Below are 16461 nucleotides of genomic sequence, written 5' to 3' on the forward strand. Positions count from 1 at the left end.
GGTTGAATGATTTTTGAAAAGCTAACTTCATGTTTTCAGATTAATTCCTTTTTTTGGCAGAGTTAGGCTTAAAAAAAAATGGAGCTTTATAAAGCATGTTTAAAAATTGTTGACAGCTTCCTGTAAACTTAGGTCCAGTCTTTGGAATTCAGATTAGAGGTTAGAAATACGCATTACTACTTATTCCTCACATTTTCACCATTTAGTCTGTAAGTTCACAAAGCTTTGTAGGATTAGCTTCTTGTTTCTATATTTATTTAATTACTTTGTGGCTTTGTTCTTCTTACTGACTCTCATGGTGGGGAATACGGACTGATCAGTCTTACTACTGTATATTTAAATATTAGCTATATTGTCTAGATTTCTTAAAAACAACCTGACTCAATTGGGTATTATAATTAAGGATGCTCTTTATCATAAATTAACCAACACTTAGAGTACATAATGCATTGTTCGTCGCAGTGAACACACCTCGTATTTCAAATTATGAATTAACAAAAAAAATCATTAAGAACCATTAATGGAAGCAGTTTCTTCCACAGGTGACATGGGAGTCATGCATATCTTAGTTTTGTGGTTTGATCTGGCTTCTTTCAAATAAAAGCAGAGGAACCAGGGGTGGACTCTGCAGACGCATGTCAGGTCTCACAGTTAAAGAGGCATCGTAGTACCATGCACTGTGTTACCATCTGCACATACCAGGCATGTGTCCTCACTGTCCCATCTGTAACACAGACGGACTGGAGGAGCACCTGGTTGCCCTGACCTTGGATTGGCAAGTTCATCAGAATTTTTCCCTTCGTTCCTTCCCACAAGAAGGGCTCTGACAGCTCATAACTTGAAAACATTATAGTTCGAAGACATTTCTCTGTTCAGGATTTTGTAGGGAATCACCAAGGTTTTCCCTTCCTTCCTCTATCCCCTTCTTCTCTTCACCTTGGAATTTAAAAATTTAAAGGTTTAGGTTTTAAAATCTCGGATAATCCAAGGAGTTGAGCAGATTGCTGCAAAATTTGAAATGGTGCTTGGTGTCCCGTGAAACATACAAGCAGTTTACCAGGGCCTGCTACATTGTCAACTCAGTTTACTTTGGCATTTATCTGGTTGTGTAATAATGTAGCATCCTGCTTAGATAGTTATTCTGGTAGGTCAGGATGGAACTTCTGCTTCCTTGTCACCTTGCTCTACACCCGATATTCCATGAGATTTCACTAGTCAGGGAAAGGTGTGTGACTTATCTGCTGGCCTTTTGTCCATAACTTCTGAAGAAGACCTGGTATAGCATTTTTAAGGCGTTGCTTCTCCTTGAGCTGAATACAGAAACATGAAAAAGGATATGTGGAGTTCCTGGGGGTTGGTGGGTTATTGATTAGCAAAAGGGAATATTGCCATACTCCTGTGCATGTAAGTTTTGTTCCTGATTTATTGAGCCGGGAATACAAAACCTTATGAGCGTCATGGTGGCTACAAGAAGCAGGAACAGGTGCAGGGGGTCTCAGATAGGCTCACATTGTTCCTCTTAGTTACGAAATCTGTTGCTACAGGTGCTGTCCCCAAGAGAAAGGACGTCTGAGAATTCTATTACCATAGTCTGGGCCATCACATACTTATTCTTGTTCATCTGTGGTCTGTCATATATTTTTGTCACTAGATGGTGTGACATAGACATTCTGTGAGCCCGATTTCTGAACTGTTTATAAACTTTGGGGTCCTTTCATTTTTGGATCAGACTTGGTGTCTGGAAGGCCACATCCTTCTTTGGGGGGACAGAGAGATTCCAGGTTCAAACAACTTCTCATCCTCCCAGGGACCTCCTTCCCTATAGGGTCTTTGAGTTTTCTGCTTGTATCATTTTGATATGCTCATCGTAACACATAAGGTAAATTTTTTTCTCTTCAAAACTCATTTTTATTGATTTTTAAAAATCATAGACCATGTATGTTAACATGGAACCAATTTTAGCTAAATTTAACCAATTTCTTCCAACTTTAACCAAGTTGGAAGAAAAATCCAACTGGAAACTCTCCCTTCTTCCTCCCTCTCATCTCTTTCATCCCTCAAGCTCCCTGGAAGGAGCTGCTCTTAGCAGTTTAGGGTACGGCCTGCCTGACTGCTGCTGTTTTCCCACTATTGCCTTTCATGGGAGCAAGGTCTGAAGAAATATATTAGGCAGTTTTGATCCATCCATAGTCATGAACCCTGCCTTTCTCTTTGTTCACACTTATAAACAGAACAAAAGAAACAGAGTTTCTTCTTCTGGGATTCTCTCTACTTTGAGACTCTTGCTTCAAACTCTTCTTCCTAAAGCAGAGTGGGGACTTCTTCCTCTGTGCTGGAAAGCAGTTAGATGGTTCTGGGGACACAGGTGTGTGCCAGCTTCCATGGGCACTGACTGAGAGACCCTTTGCCTCCCATGCTGCCTTACAAACCCCTGTGGGTAAGAATTTAGTCATCTCGGGACTGGCGCAGGGAGCGGCTCCATTGGCTTCTCTTAGATTGGTAAAATCAAACTTAACATGGTAAGTAAGTAGTGTAAGAATATCTGTAAATGTACATTGATTGATTTTAGATACTGTTTTCTGTCTGCACTGCTTTCAGTGACTAGGAACCAGTGATGATATGCTGACTGGAGAGAGTCATCTCTGCTTAGCTTTTTAGGCTTCGTCCGCTTAAAGGGGCGGACCCATGGGGAGCCACTACCTAAAACAAAATATTTAGTCTTGACACAGCTGAGAGTATGAATTAATTCCACTTTTCTGAAAACATGGAAGCATCAGCTCTAATCACCTGTTCACCTGGTAATATTAGCATAGAATGTAAGTAGTTTCTGTTCCTGTGACCACAAGGCCCTTTTTATGTGACTGAGGAATACAGTAGAATCTGGGTGATTCGATTTCCTTAGGTTGTAGATGAGTCAGATGCACTCAGCGGACACCGGGACCATGCAGGTTTGGGAGGAACACCTTCTCTTTAGGCACAAGGATCTTTGTCATCTTGAGCTACCAGAGTCCTCTTGTAGGTTTGTGTGCACAGGTGCCTGCTCAGCTCCTTCTCTTTCTGCTGTTAAAAGAAGCCATGCTGGGGCACCTGAGTGGCTCAGTGGGTTAAGCCTCTGCCTTCAGCTCAGGTCAATATCTCAGGATCCTGGGATCGAGCCCCACATCCGACTCTCTGCTTAGCAGGGAGCCTGCTTCCCCCTCTCTCTGCCTGCTTCTCTGACTACTTGTTAACTCTCTCTCTGTCAAATAAATAAATAAAATATTAAAAAAAAAAAGCCATGCTGACAGGCGTGTGTCTGTTCATTGACACGGTTCTCCTCATTCAGGACGAGTGGAGGTAGCATCTTATGGAATAGTGATGTAGGGGGCCTAGGAGCGGGGCCTGAAAATTGAAGTAGGCTTTTAAAATTTGGCTCCGTAGAGTGTGTGCCCCCAACAAGAATGATATTGCCCCCATTTGGGCAAGGGGCCAATTTTGGTCTTTGGAGGACAAGAAGTCATAGATGTTACAGTGGTTTGGGCTTTTAAGGAGCCCCCGTATACTAAGTTTAGGTGCCTGTTAAAATTTCATGGGTGTGGGATTATAGGAGAGGCAATTTGGGGGAAAAATGCCTAAAAAGTCTCCTTGTTGTGTGTGTGGGGGGGTGATGATGAAAAAAAGTCTTGAGAAATATGCCCATAGAGTGCTTGGCACTTTCCTCAATTCCTCTCTTTGTTTAGAGAACACTTAGCAAGGCTCTCGTCAATGGGACTCCTACATTCCAGCCAGTCTGTGTCTCCCTAGGAGGGCAGTTAGGGTATCGGTCATGGTTGGCGTGTCCGGCTCTGGGCAGTTAGCATTTGCATCCCCATGTCACAGATGTGGGAACTGAGGCAAAGGGTAAGCAGCTCATCCAAAGTCGAGGAAGCAGGTGGTACAGTCAGGAAATGAACCTGCTCAGTTAAGACTCTGTGGCTCTGGGGCGCCTGGGTGACTCAGTGGTTAAAGCCTCTGCCTTCAGCTCAGGTCATGATCCTAGGGTTCTGGGATCGAGCCCCACATCGGGCTCTCTGCTCAGCGGGGAGCCTGCTTCCTCCTCTCTCTCTGCCTGCCTCTCTGCCTACTTGCGATCTCTATCTGTCAAATAAATAAATAAAATCTTTAAAAAAAAAAAAAGACTCTGTGGCTCTGGTTGTTTAACCACTGGTGGTAGTTAGTACCTCTCTTAGAGTAAATGGCCTGGGAAGCTTCAGGAGGGAGAAGTAGTAGTGTTACTCTCTAGAGTGACATCGTAGCCTAGGGCCTGCAGCAGCTGTTTATTGCACAGCTTCAGGCCACAGCTTAAAATTTTAATAAGAATTACTGGTGGAGGGGTGCCCGGCCAGTAGGGGTACCAGCCAGTACAGCGTCAGTAGAGCAGGCGTCTCTTGATCTCTCAGGTTCGTGAGTTCGAGCCTCACACTGGGGGTAGAGTTTACTTAATAAAATAAATAAATAAGTAAATTAAAAAAAAAAATTACTGGTGTAAATGCAGTACTGGCTAAAGTAACTTGGAGGAGGAAAGACAGTGACTATACAGACATCCATTATTGGCTGGTAGGCTAAATACATCCTATTCTATATCTGATTTATTCCTCTAGCAACCCTAGGGGCTCGATGGGATAAGCCCCATCTTCCAGATGAGGAAACTGAGGCACTCTTGTCACACAGGCTCCACACCCTACCCTGTTACTTATAACCATATCCCCTGTGGTTTTCTACAGAGTTCAAGGACATGCAAGGACATACTGTAAACATTTCTAAGGAATCACCAGTAACAGAGTGTGTTAGAGCAAAGTGGGAGGTTAGAGAGAAACTATAGAGGAATTTTATAGGTTTAATGGAAGGATACATGAACTGAAGCATTTAGGATTATTATGGGGCTATCTATATTGAATAATTAGAGTGGATCCCTGAGTCTCCATGATTTGCCAGATAAAAGATCTGAATATGTTCTTATTTCATAAAAGACCACCTGGCCACAGTGACCACAGTGGCAATTTTTGGTTTAGTTATAGTATCATTATTGATTAATGTAGCACTACAGTGAAAGTTTCTGTGACAACCTTCAAAAATCGTAACTCAGGATTGCTTATGTTCTAAGGATCCTGTTGGCTCAGGCTGTCCCAATTCATGTCCTTTATATCTGTGTACATTTTAATAATGTATTTGTTTTGCAACAAATTGCTTTTGAAAAACTCATTTCGATGGACTCACACACATCTTTTAATAGGAATTTTTTCCTAGGGAAACAAGATGGGATCAGGAGGGAGACAAAGCATAAGAGACTCTTAATCTCACAAAACAGAGTATTGCGGGGGGTGGGGGGGGAGTGGGTTAGGGAGAGGGTGGCGGGGTTATGGACATTGGGGAGGGTATGTGCGATGGTGAGTGCTGTGAAGTGTGTAAACCTGGCGATTCACAGCCCTGTACCCCTGGAGCTAATAATACATTATATGTTAATAAAAAATAAAAACAGAAAAATAGGAATCTTTTCCAACAATTATGGTTGCATTATTGTTTTCCTTACCCTTCCCCCCTGCAGTATTAATAGCTTTTGCTATATTTTAGCAGTTAAAACTGGAGCTTCAATTCTGATTGTTTTTCTGTTGGCTTTCAAGTGGATTTTAAGTGAATAGTGTCAGCTGTAATAAATCTTACATCACTCTACAGAAAGGTCACAAGTCCTCTTCATGAATGTTACCTACTCATTCCCAACAATGAGGGGAAGGGCTTCGATTTGAAAGACCACCTTCTATAAATACGCCCTTGAACAACAGAGATTGTGGACACGTGAAAGCACAGTCTAATTTTACCATTGCCCTACTAAAATAAGTGGGTGGGACCTGTGTTTAAAATTATGTAAATCAGCACTGTGGCTTTATGCAAGGGTATAACTGCAATCAGGGCTAGAACATTAGCTCTTGTCCTGAATATGTCTCTTTTTATTGAGTTCTTTGGATATCACCTTGAACTTTAAGGACACTGTACTTCCTGACAATACACTAGTCTTTCAGACCTTGTTTATGAAGTTGGATGTTTTGTATATTAATTTATAACTTTGCACAAATGAGATGACTCAAAACTGGAGCATATAAAGCAGATGAAGTTGGAGGCTGCCAGAGATTTATTTTGCGAAAAAGAATTGTTTTAACCATTCTTTTAAAAACTAATGTTTTAGTAAAGGGTCTGGATGAATCTGTACCAAATGTACAGGTGTACAGACATACAAATGTACGAGCATACACCTCGGGAACGGGTTTTGGGATTGGAGGTGGTGGTGGTGAGAGGCTTTATTTTTTTTATTAGAAGAGTGTGCGCATACATTCTTAATGTAGTTAAAGTGAGTGCATTTTATTCGGGATCCTTGACAAAGTTCTCTTCGCCCACAGCTTTCCGAGCAGTACAGTTGGTCTGTCAGGTGAGTTGGCTAGACTTCCACAAATCATGTAACTCTCATGGCCTTTCCCGCAGGAGAGATCGCAAGGTGTACAAGTCCTGGAAATTAAACATGAAGAAAAGGATTTGAATCACCAGGTTGTGAATAATTTTCAGAAGTAGTTAAGAGGCCCAACATGAAAAGCGAAATTCAGATTTTTGCTACCTTATCACCAGGCATAGCTTTGTCGTAATCTCTCCTGTTGGCCCTGAGTTTTGTATAATTAAAATTTAGGAGCTAGAAATTTTGTTGAGACTTAATTAGAAGCGACAAACCAGAGACATTCCTGCTGGTTAGGAAGGGCTTAAGAAATTCTTATTGGCTAAATTACAAATATGTAACATTTTTTCAGAGCACTGCATGGTAGTTCAGGCTGCCTAAAGGTGACAAGATTATCTCTGTTTTTCTAGTGAAGTAGTAAAAATTAGATTAATAAGTACCAGGCAAAGAACCTTTTCTTTTTTTTTGAAAGAAATCTTACCTTGAGTACTTCTGGCTGTGGAGATCGGTGCCTTAATTAGCCACATGTTCTTTTTACCTCCTGGGAAATAAGTATGGGATAAAACTGGGGATCAAGACGTAGACGCACATTGACTTAGCACACGCCACTAAGTAATTCATCAAGGAATGTTGGTAATTAGTCCTGCCTCTTTCAACTCTTGGCTTATTTCATAAAACCAGTTGATTTAAAATAATGCCTGCTGATTTATTACCAACACGTTTCAAGCCTGAGAGTTGGCTCTTAAACAAAAGTGATATTGTGCAGTGATGGAAACGTGCCCTCTTGTTTTTGTGTTTTTACAAATTCTGAAGAGCCATTTATAGGCCCCTGTTAACTTTGTTGTGTTTGCTTTTGCCCCATTCAGCATTTTACTGGGTTTTCTTTTGTCTCTTGGTGAAGAGAAAGGGGGAGCAAATTAGGAAAAAAAAAAAAAAAAAATTCCAGGCTCTTGGAGGTCTTGGATGTGAGCTGCTTGTCAAAGTGTATTGGCTCAGTGTGGTTTGATGGAATTTAATTGGAATCCCTCGTCTGGTAAGACAGACTGTAGTAATGGCCTTTGCTCCTCCTGCATTGTTAAGTGTTTGGTGATATTTATGACAGGCAGGTTAATCTGAAAAGATGGCATTTATGAGAAGTACAGCACCTTGTGACTTCAGCCCTGTAGTCTTGGGATCCATACAGTGTAGTAAATTATTATTTGGAAGCTAAGTCTCCATTCGTACCGACTGCTCTGCTCCTTTATGCTTTGGGATGCAATCATAATCAGCTTCCCTGTTGAAAACCTAGGATTAGCTTGGCTCCAACACTTAACTGGGTGACTGGGCAAGTTTACTATTCTTTCTGGGCCTCAGTGACCTCATCTGTGAAATGGAGATCTTAGTACCTCCTCTGGAGAAGTTTTGTGAGAATTCAATGAGATCGTACACGGAAATTGGTGCTGCCCACTAGACACAGAATGTGAGCCATGTATGGCAATTTAAGTTTCCTTGTAGTCACATTAAACACGGTGAAAAGAAATAGAGAAGAGCAATTTAATAATTTAGTTTATTTTACCCAGTATATCCCAAGTATTATCATTTCAGGGTATCATCAGTATAAAAATTGTTAACAAGATCTTTTCATTCTTTTTATTTTTCATAGTTCATGCTAGGTTCATACTAGGTTTTTTCATACCAAGTCTTCAAAATCGAGTACGTATTTTCTCTCTGTCAATACATTTCAGTTTGAGGCTAAACTTTCATCAGAATTAGTCTGTGTTTAACTTCTCTGAGGTTTACAGTTGAAAAAGTAGATTCATATACCCAAGTTGTCTTATGTTAAATAAACATATTTAACAGATTTCTGATAGCTAAATTGAGTATATGTCTTTAAATTTGGATTTAAATGAAATAAAAGTAAAAAATTAATTTTCTTCATCACACTGGCCACATTTCCAGCACTATCAGTGCGGCTTCTGTGTTAGCACAGACCCAAAGCATTTTACACAGTGTCAGGTAGATGGAAAGTGCTCAGTAAAAGGTTCTGCCTTATTTTTGTTGATAATAAATGATACAATAATTTCTAGTTACTAATTACCAAAATACAGTAATTAATATCATCTCCACATTGACATCTTTCCATGCCGCCATGACACCTGCCCAGTAAAATTGGTTCCCCGCATCCTCCCTCCCCTCCAAAGAGACCCTAAAAAATTTAATCATTATTTTCCTTCTTAAAATCCTTGGAGCCCAGGTTAGCTGATATACCTCATGTATGGTTGATATTTTATGTCAAAAACAGCCTCTCACAGGAGAGCACAGTGAAGAGTCATCCTTGGTGACGTGGCGTTTGGACCTTTCTCTGCCAACAGCCTTCCATTCAGGCCTGAGCCCAGTAACAGCTCTTGACTTGTGAGTCACACGTCTTATTTGTGCTTTCAACCTGATTTCTTTTCAAACCTCTATGTGTCACACTTACCTAGCGCCTGTCTAGCATGTTCAAGATGTCTCAAACCCCAGGAATATTTAAGCATTTTAACATTGATAAAATGTTCTTGATGCAGAAGAAGAATTTGAAGTAAAAGGAGATTGGTTAATCCTAGGATTAACTAATGTACTGTATATTCGTTAGTAGCTAAATTAACATGTTATTGAAAACTAGTTTTTTTGGTGGGGTTTTCTACATGATTTCTGTCCATGCTCATGTTGCTAAAGCAACTTTTTCTCCATTAGGCATTTTCAATACAGCTAATAATTTAATGAAACCATTTTTCTTCCTTTTCTTATTCATTGGGAACCCAAGTTTTCTGTTTTGATACCAGTTTTGACCATTTGTTAAACCAGAAATAATACACCTAAAATGATAATTTATATTTTATTAGATACCTTGTTATTCCTAATGCGAACAATGGGTTGATTATACTGGAATTAAACTGTGTTGGAGAGATTTAATTTGTTCTTTATATAATACTAAAAGCCTACAAAGTAACATTCTTGTTCAATTACAACAAGCACGAAAGTCAAGAGAGCAAAAATATGAATTATGCTGTGACTTCCAGAAAGAAAAATCATTGTGTTGTTAGATTTTATGATTGCCTTAGCTTGGAGTTATATGTTTTCTCAATGTTTATTACTTATTTTATTATCATATTGATGTAAGTTAATAAACACATAGGCCATTATAAAGTTGCTTTCAATTTTCCTAATAGCATTCCAGGCTTATATTAAAATCATATACCTCAAGAATTTTCAACTCATTAATTGGCATAATCTTGATAGAATTCATAATTTAGTGTTAAGAGTATGGGTCATTGTGACCATTTTTATGGACACTTAAGACCACCAATATCTCATAGACGGGGGGGGAAAGCTGTAACATTCTGGAAGGACATTTAATCTTGACGTAAAATTTTATTCAGTTTGACGTGAAGCTAATGTGTGTAGAACTTAACCCTACATGGTGTTTCTGGGAGAATATTCTGTAACTCAGTGGCTTTCAATGTGTGGCCAGGGGACCTAAAGGCCCTGCAATGCCTGGGAGCTCTTTAGAAACACAAATTCCTTGAGTCCATTCCAAACCTGTCAAGCCAGAAGCTCTGAGGGTGGGGCTGTTAATCTCTGTTGTAGCCAGTCCTCTGGAAAGTTCTAATGCGTGCTCATGTTTGAAATTCACTGTTGTGGAAGTCTGGAAGTTAGTTTGTAAGAAACAGGAGGAAAATTGGGAAATGCTAGTACAAATAAAGTCAACCAAGTTTCTTTCCTGTAGGGCTTCTTAGATCTATGGTAAATACGTAAAGCGTTGTGGCAACTTTCCGAGAGTGGTACAATAGGTAGGCACTTACTTGAGAAGAGAGGGGAGGAGGAAGGCAAGCAAAGTAGATGTTGCTTTCAGGTAAAATAGATAAGTAGACGTTGTGAAACAGGGACGCCTGGGTGGCTTAGTGGGTTAAGTGTCTGACTCTTGATTTTGGCTGAGGTCGTGATCTCAGGGTCCTGAGATCAAGTCCTGTTGTCGGGCTCTGTGCTGGGTGTGGAGCCTGCTTAAGATCCTCTTTCTCCCTCTCCCCCGACCCCTTGCACATGCATGTATGTGCTCTCTCTCTCAAAAAAAAAAAAAAAAAAAAAAGAGAGAGAGTGAGAGAAGAAGTTGCAAAATATCCAGTGATCCAGTGGCCCTTTATTTTTTTTAATTTTTTAAAAAAAGATTTTATTTATTTATTTGATGGAGAGAGATCACAAGTAGGCAGAGAGGCAAGCAGAGAGAGAGAGGGAAGCAGGCTCCCTGCCCAGCAGAGAGCCCGATGCAGGGCTTGATCCCAGGATCCTGAGATCATGACCTGAGCCGAAGGCAGAGGCTTAACCCACTGAGCCACCCAGGTGCCCCCCCAGTGGCCCTTTAGAGCCTTCTGTATGTGGGGTACGTCCCATTATATGCATATAATGCATGTAATAAACAACTTGTGCAAAGTTGTTAAAAATAGATTAATCCTGTAAAATCCCTCAGAGATGAGAAATAAGAAATTCTAGAATTACACAGTGGTTCCTATTTAAGTTACAGAAACCACTGTGCTTTTGGAGGAGCTCTGAAGGGTCAATAAATCCACTGTCCACAATCTGTACCCCAATGTTCATAACAGCAATGGCCACAGTCACCAAACTGTGGAAAGAACCAAGATGCCCTTCAATGGATGAAGGGATAAGGAAGATGTGGTCCATATACACTATGGAGTATTATGCCTCCATCAGAAAGGATGAATACCCAACTTTCGTATCAACAAGGACGGAACTGGAAGAGATGATGCTGAGTGAAATAAGTCAGGCAGAGAGAGTCAATGACCACATGGTTTCACTTACTTGTGGAGCATAAGAAATAACATAGAGGACATGAGGAGATGGAGAGGAGAAGTGAGTAGGGGGAAATTGGAGGAGGAGATGAACCATGAGAGACTATGGACTCTGAAAAACAATCTGAGGGTTTTGAAGGGGCGGGGTGTGGGAGGTTGAGTGAGCCTGGTGGTGGGTATTATGGAGGGCACATATTGCATGGAGCATTGGGAGTGGTACTTAAACAATAAATTCTGGTGCACTGAAAAGAAATTTAAAAAAAAATCTACTGTCCACAGGTACATGGCAACTAAATTTATATCTCACTTGCATACATACCGTACATCGCTCCTTCAAGTAAATGTTGACGCTGCCATGTGAACCAAGTCCAAATTGATACAAGAACCATGCAATTCATTTTTCCCTCACTTCTATTCATTTTCTTAACAAAAATGAAAAGCCCGGTTCCTAATTAAATGGGGGCCTTAAGGTATTTGACTTTTAAGAAAGGTTAAGAGCTATTTCTTTTTAAGAAACATTAACTATCAACTGTTACTTAAATTCTGTTTTTGGAAACCACATTCCTTTTGTCAAATTGGATTTAGTTAAGTGGTAACACAGAATGGCCTTTCAGAGTCCAAGGGACCCTAACATCTATAATTTCACAAGCAGCAGGCCCTTGATGGGTCAGACCGTGACATCAAAGGTCTTTATTGACGTGACCATGGTCTTGGCTTTGCCTTTCACACTGGAGCATTGACATCAACAGAAAGTGTTTTTCTTTCTTTTTTCTTTTCCAGTATTAGTTTTCTGCCTGAAGGCAGTATAGGCAGTGCATGCGGCCAGCTTGCCCTCTGGTTGGAATAAAACAAAGGTTCATTTTTGGAAGGTCCACAGGAAAGACCAACTCGTTCTGATGCTTGGAGTCCGTCACTTGGACAACCAGAGTATGGACCTAAATCTAGCCTTCAAAGAGGCCTGGATCACACAGGAGCCATCAGGTGCCCTTTGCTTCCACCAGAAGATAAAGATTGTGTTCTTCCTCCTACTAAGAGGAAATCAGAAACAACCCTAAGATGCTCCTGGCAAATTTCTGCATGGAAAATTTGCTTTTCTAGTGGAGTTACCATTTTTCTTTTTTTTTTTTTTTAAAGATTTTATTTATTTATTTGACAGATAGAGATCACAAGTAGGGAAAGAGGCAGGCAGAGAGAGAGAGAGGAGGAAGCAGGCTCCCTGCCAAGCAGAGAGCCCGATGCGGGGCTCGATCCCAGGACTCTGGGATCACGACCTGAGCGAAAGGCAGAGGCTTTAACCCACTGAGCCACCCAGGCGCCCCTGGAGTTACCATTTTTCAATTAAAAATCACTCAAAGAACTCCTTCCTAAAGGTGTTTGATTATGTGCTGTTCCTGTTCTCACCTGGAAAGGCATGGGATCCCAAGTCAGATCGGCAGTGTCCAGACCCTTTCTGAACCACAGTTCCCTTGTCTGTATGACAAGGTTAATAGAAGTCCCTGGTTCACAGGGTTACTGTGAGAAGCCAGTGACATGATGCTTGCAAAGCACTTAGCTTTTGTACCTGGCACAGGACTTGTTACTGCTGATCACTGTCGTGGACGTTTCACCCAGGGACACACACCACGTCTACAGTGACTCAACCACATAATAGGTGCTTGAGAAATGATTAAAAGGTTAATGCTTTGGCAAAAGGCAAGGAAAGTTGATTCTACATACAATCTGGAATTAATTTCTCCAGAGGTCTATGGGATGTATAAAGATCTTTGTAACTGGTAACTCTTCAATTACGTTTCCGTGGCAAGGAATTTTTAGTCTTAAAAATTGTCTGGTGATGCTGGTTCACTTCACAGTGACTTGTTCTTGGAGGGGAAAGATTGTGGGATGCTTGGCTGAGTTTTTCACTCCCTCCTCCCCCCAAATTACTTTACACCCATTACTTTAAATTCTTAGAAACTGTTTTGATGATTGACAGTAAAGATTAAATCTTTTCTTATAGAAAACCCTGGGGAAACTGGTATACACGGGGGCTAGATTTAGATAAAATTAGTAAGTATCAGGCTATCAAAATTGCTCCCTGATTCTGAGTTTAAACTTTCACTTACAAGCTGAGGATTTAGCAGTTTTGGTTCTGGTTAAATATAAGTGACCATACATGATTTTATGAACTGTTCACTTTTGAAGGCATTCCTATGTTTAGGTAAGTAGAGGTTCAAAACACATTTAATCACAGCATCTCATCCATGAGCGCTAGTGCCTGATTTATGGAGCCAGTCAACGGTGGAAACCGACATCTGTGTTCAGAAGATTTTTGTTGCTAATCAGATGTCATAATTATTTTTTCTAGTATCCAGGTCTTTTGCCTTGGGCTTACCTGACTTTTTCCTTACATGATACATCCTATTTTTTATTGTCTAAGATCCTGTTGTCCTAACTCCATCTCTTACAATTCTTTTAGAAACGTGTGTCACCTTGAGAGTTCTGTACTCAACACTAGCTTATTCACTGACCTTCATTTTTTGCTATTACACCATTTATCTTATTTCCACGATATGTATTATCTTGAGATAAGACCAAAGGCCATTGTCTTCGGCCGAACTTACAGTATTTGCTACTTCACAATCAAAACTACAGCCATGAAATCAAACAATGACCTGTAGTATGATCTTGGGGAAGTTGCCTTCCTGGGCCTCAGTCTCCACATCTGACTAGTTGGTCTCAGACTTGCCTCCTAACACTGGCATTCAGTGATCTGTCTCTTTTTGCTTGACAAGGACCCACCTACACATCGCTGGAATTTAATTCATGGTGAGATGAATAGGACAAAGGACTTTGAAAGTCCTTGAAAAAAACATTAGGTTTGTTTTTAGCATGATATACACAGAACAGCTACTGTGACAAAGACCTCAGTGTATATAAGGCTTACAGTTCCACTGTTGTTAAAGTGACCAGTTTCTCCTTGAGGGTGGCGAAAGGTGAGTTGGATTATTATTTAGATGTGTATTATTATTTAGATGTTCTATTATTTTCCCTATGTGTGCTTTACTTCCTATAATAATAAAAACAGTGTCACTACTGACAAATCACTCACCGTATCTCTGAGATGTTCCTGAGGGCTTCTGAGCAGAGACTGAGCACAGGTGTGATAGGACCGGACGATGAGCATGAACCCAACTGCTGGAAATCCATTTTAAATATTTAAATCTCAGGATTACTGAATCTCTAACGTGAAAACTCATTTCTGACATAATTATTTAAAATATTTTATTTTATTTGTTTATTTGACAGAGAGAGAGTAAAGGAGAGTGAGAGAGAGCACAAGCAGGGGAAGTGGGAGAGGGAGGAGCGGGCTCCCTGCCAAGCAGGGGGTTGGATGTGGGACTCCATTCCAGGACCCTGGGATCGTGACCTGAGCCGAAGGCAGATGCTTCGCCCACTGAGCCACCCAGGTGCCTGTCTGACATAATTTGCAGTCGCAGAATGGTCAATAGCTAGCTTTTGTTTTCTTCCCTATACTAAGCAGAAAATGAGTGGAGACTAAGGATACTTGTTTATGGAGTGTGTGATTCACTTCTATAGATTTATTAATTTTACTTTAGTTTATATAGTAATACTGATTTGAATTCTCTTGAGAGAGAAAGAGTGTGTATTTTTTCAAGTTTTCTCTCAAAGGCTTTCCTTTTTCAGTGATACTGCAATTCCTCCTTCCTTCTCTTCTTCCTTAAATGCACAGATGTAGAATTATGCAGCTTGTCTTTGAATCCCAGCTCTGTCTTTAGTAATCTTGGTCTGGTGATCTAATCTCTAGTCTAACTCTCAGCTTCCTTATCTGTAAAATGGACGCAGCATCAGTACACCCCACCCATCCTGTTGCAGTATGTTTCTTTAATGTGCGTGCCTCCGGTTTTCTTGGTAAATGAAGAACTTGTGCTGGTGTAACACGGAATTCCTTTGGAATTCATCCTCCACAGCATGTAAATGCTGGAAGCAGCTAAGGGCAAGCTTTATCATAGAGAAAGCCTTAGCCATAGATGAAGACTTTAAAATAGGCAGATTGTCTACAAAGCGTCCGCCCCTCCTGGAGGTTTGGTGCAATCCAGCCTCCTGGAACTGCTTGCCCATTCCACCAAGCTCCACTCTCTGGAGAAGGTGAGCCTGGAGAGGAAGCAGCCGCTAAGATATTTCTCTTTACAGTGACATAATCGCTCACAAAAAAAGGCCATATTCAGGATCAGGTTGTAATTTTTTTTTTTAAGATTTTATTTATTTATTTGACAGAGATCACAAATAGGCAGAGAGAGAGGCAGGCAGGGGTGTGGTGGGGGGGGGAAGCAGGCTCTCCACTGAGCAGAGAGTTCAATGCGGGTCTCGATCCCAGGACTCTGGGATCATGACCGGAGTGGAAGGCAGAGGCTTTAACCCAGTGAGCCACCCAGGCACCCCAGGTTGTAATTTTTAAAGAAACAATCTCCATCAGAAGCACTTACCCTCCGTACTCTACCTTTTGAGGGGTGGAAGCAGGAGTCTCAGGGTTTAAAACCGTCTGCGAAGGGGCGCCTGGGTGGCTCAGTGGGTTAAAGCCTCTGCCTTCAGCTCAGGTCATGATCTCAGGGTCCTGGGATCGAGCGCCGCATTGGGCTCTCTGCTCAACAGGGAGCCTGCTTCCCTTCCTCTCTCTCTCTGCCTGCCTCTCTGTCTACTTGTGATCTCTGTCTGTCAAATAAATAAATAAAATCTTAAAAAAAAAAACAAACAAAAAACCGTCAGCGAAGCTGGCGGCGAATGCCGGTAGAAATTTAACCAGCTCGTGTTGAATTAGGGTTTACTGATTGTTGTTATTCGTGCTCTGGTTACAAAGGTCCCGAAGTTTGGAGAGGTCTGCCTCGAGCCTCTTTTCCTATATGCCGCCCTGTTTACAGTGTGTGATTTTGCAGAACGTGACATTTTTCAGGACTATATAGATGAAGTTAGAGCAGAAACACCTGAATCAACCCCCCAGTTGTGGTCATTTAGGGAATTAATGTATGTAAAGTACGTAGCACAGCTCCTGAGGTGGTTGCCTTTGAGTGGAGGCCTGAAGGACAAGTAGGAAGGAACTCAATAAATATTAGCCAGCACTAGGAAAGCCTTCTAACGTTGAGCCCTTCACTTTCCCAGCGCCGGGAGGGCAGTCGGTCTACCTGG

General features: G+C 41.1%; 1 protein-coding gene and 1 long non-coding RNA gene across 9 annotated transcripts in view; one reads left to right on the plus strand and one right to left on the minus strand.

Annotated features, from left to right (window-relative positions):
• MITF (melanocyte inducing transcription factor) overlaps positions 1 to 16461 on the plus strand; it is a 220659-nt gene that overhangs the window by 134506 nt on the left and 69692 nt on the right. The gene's annotated exons all lie outside the window — the stretch shown is intronic.
• LOC123932944 lies at positions 6134 to 15839 on the minus strand. The gene is made up of 3 exons (XR_006816487.1): positions 15765 to 15839; positions 14369 to 14454; positions 6134 to 6516 (listed from the first exon to the last, which is right to left on the minus strand). It is a non-coding gene; the product is annotated as an uncharacterized LOC123932944 (long non-coding RNA).

Source organism: Meles meles, chromosome 20, assembly GCF_922984935.1.
Source record: "Meles meles chromosome 20, mMelMel3.1 paternal haplotype, whole genome shotgun sequence".
NCBI classification, from domain to species: Eukaryota; Metazoa; Chordata; class Mammalia; order Carnivora; family Mustelidae; genus Meles; species Meles meles.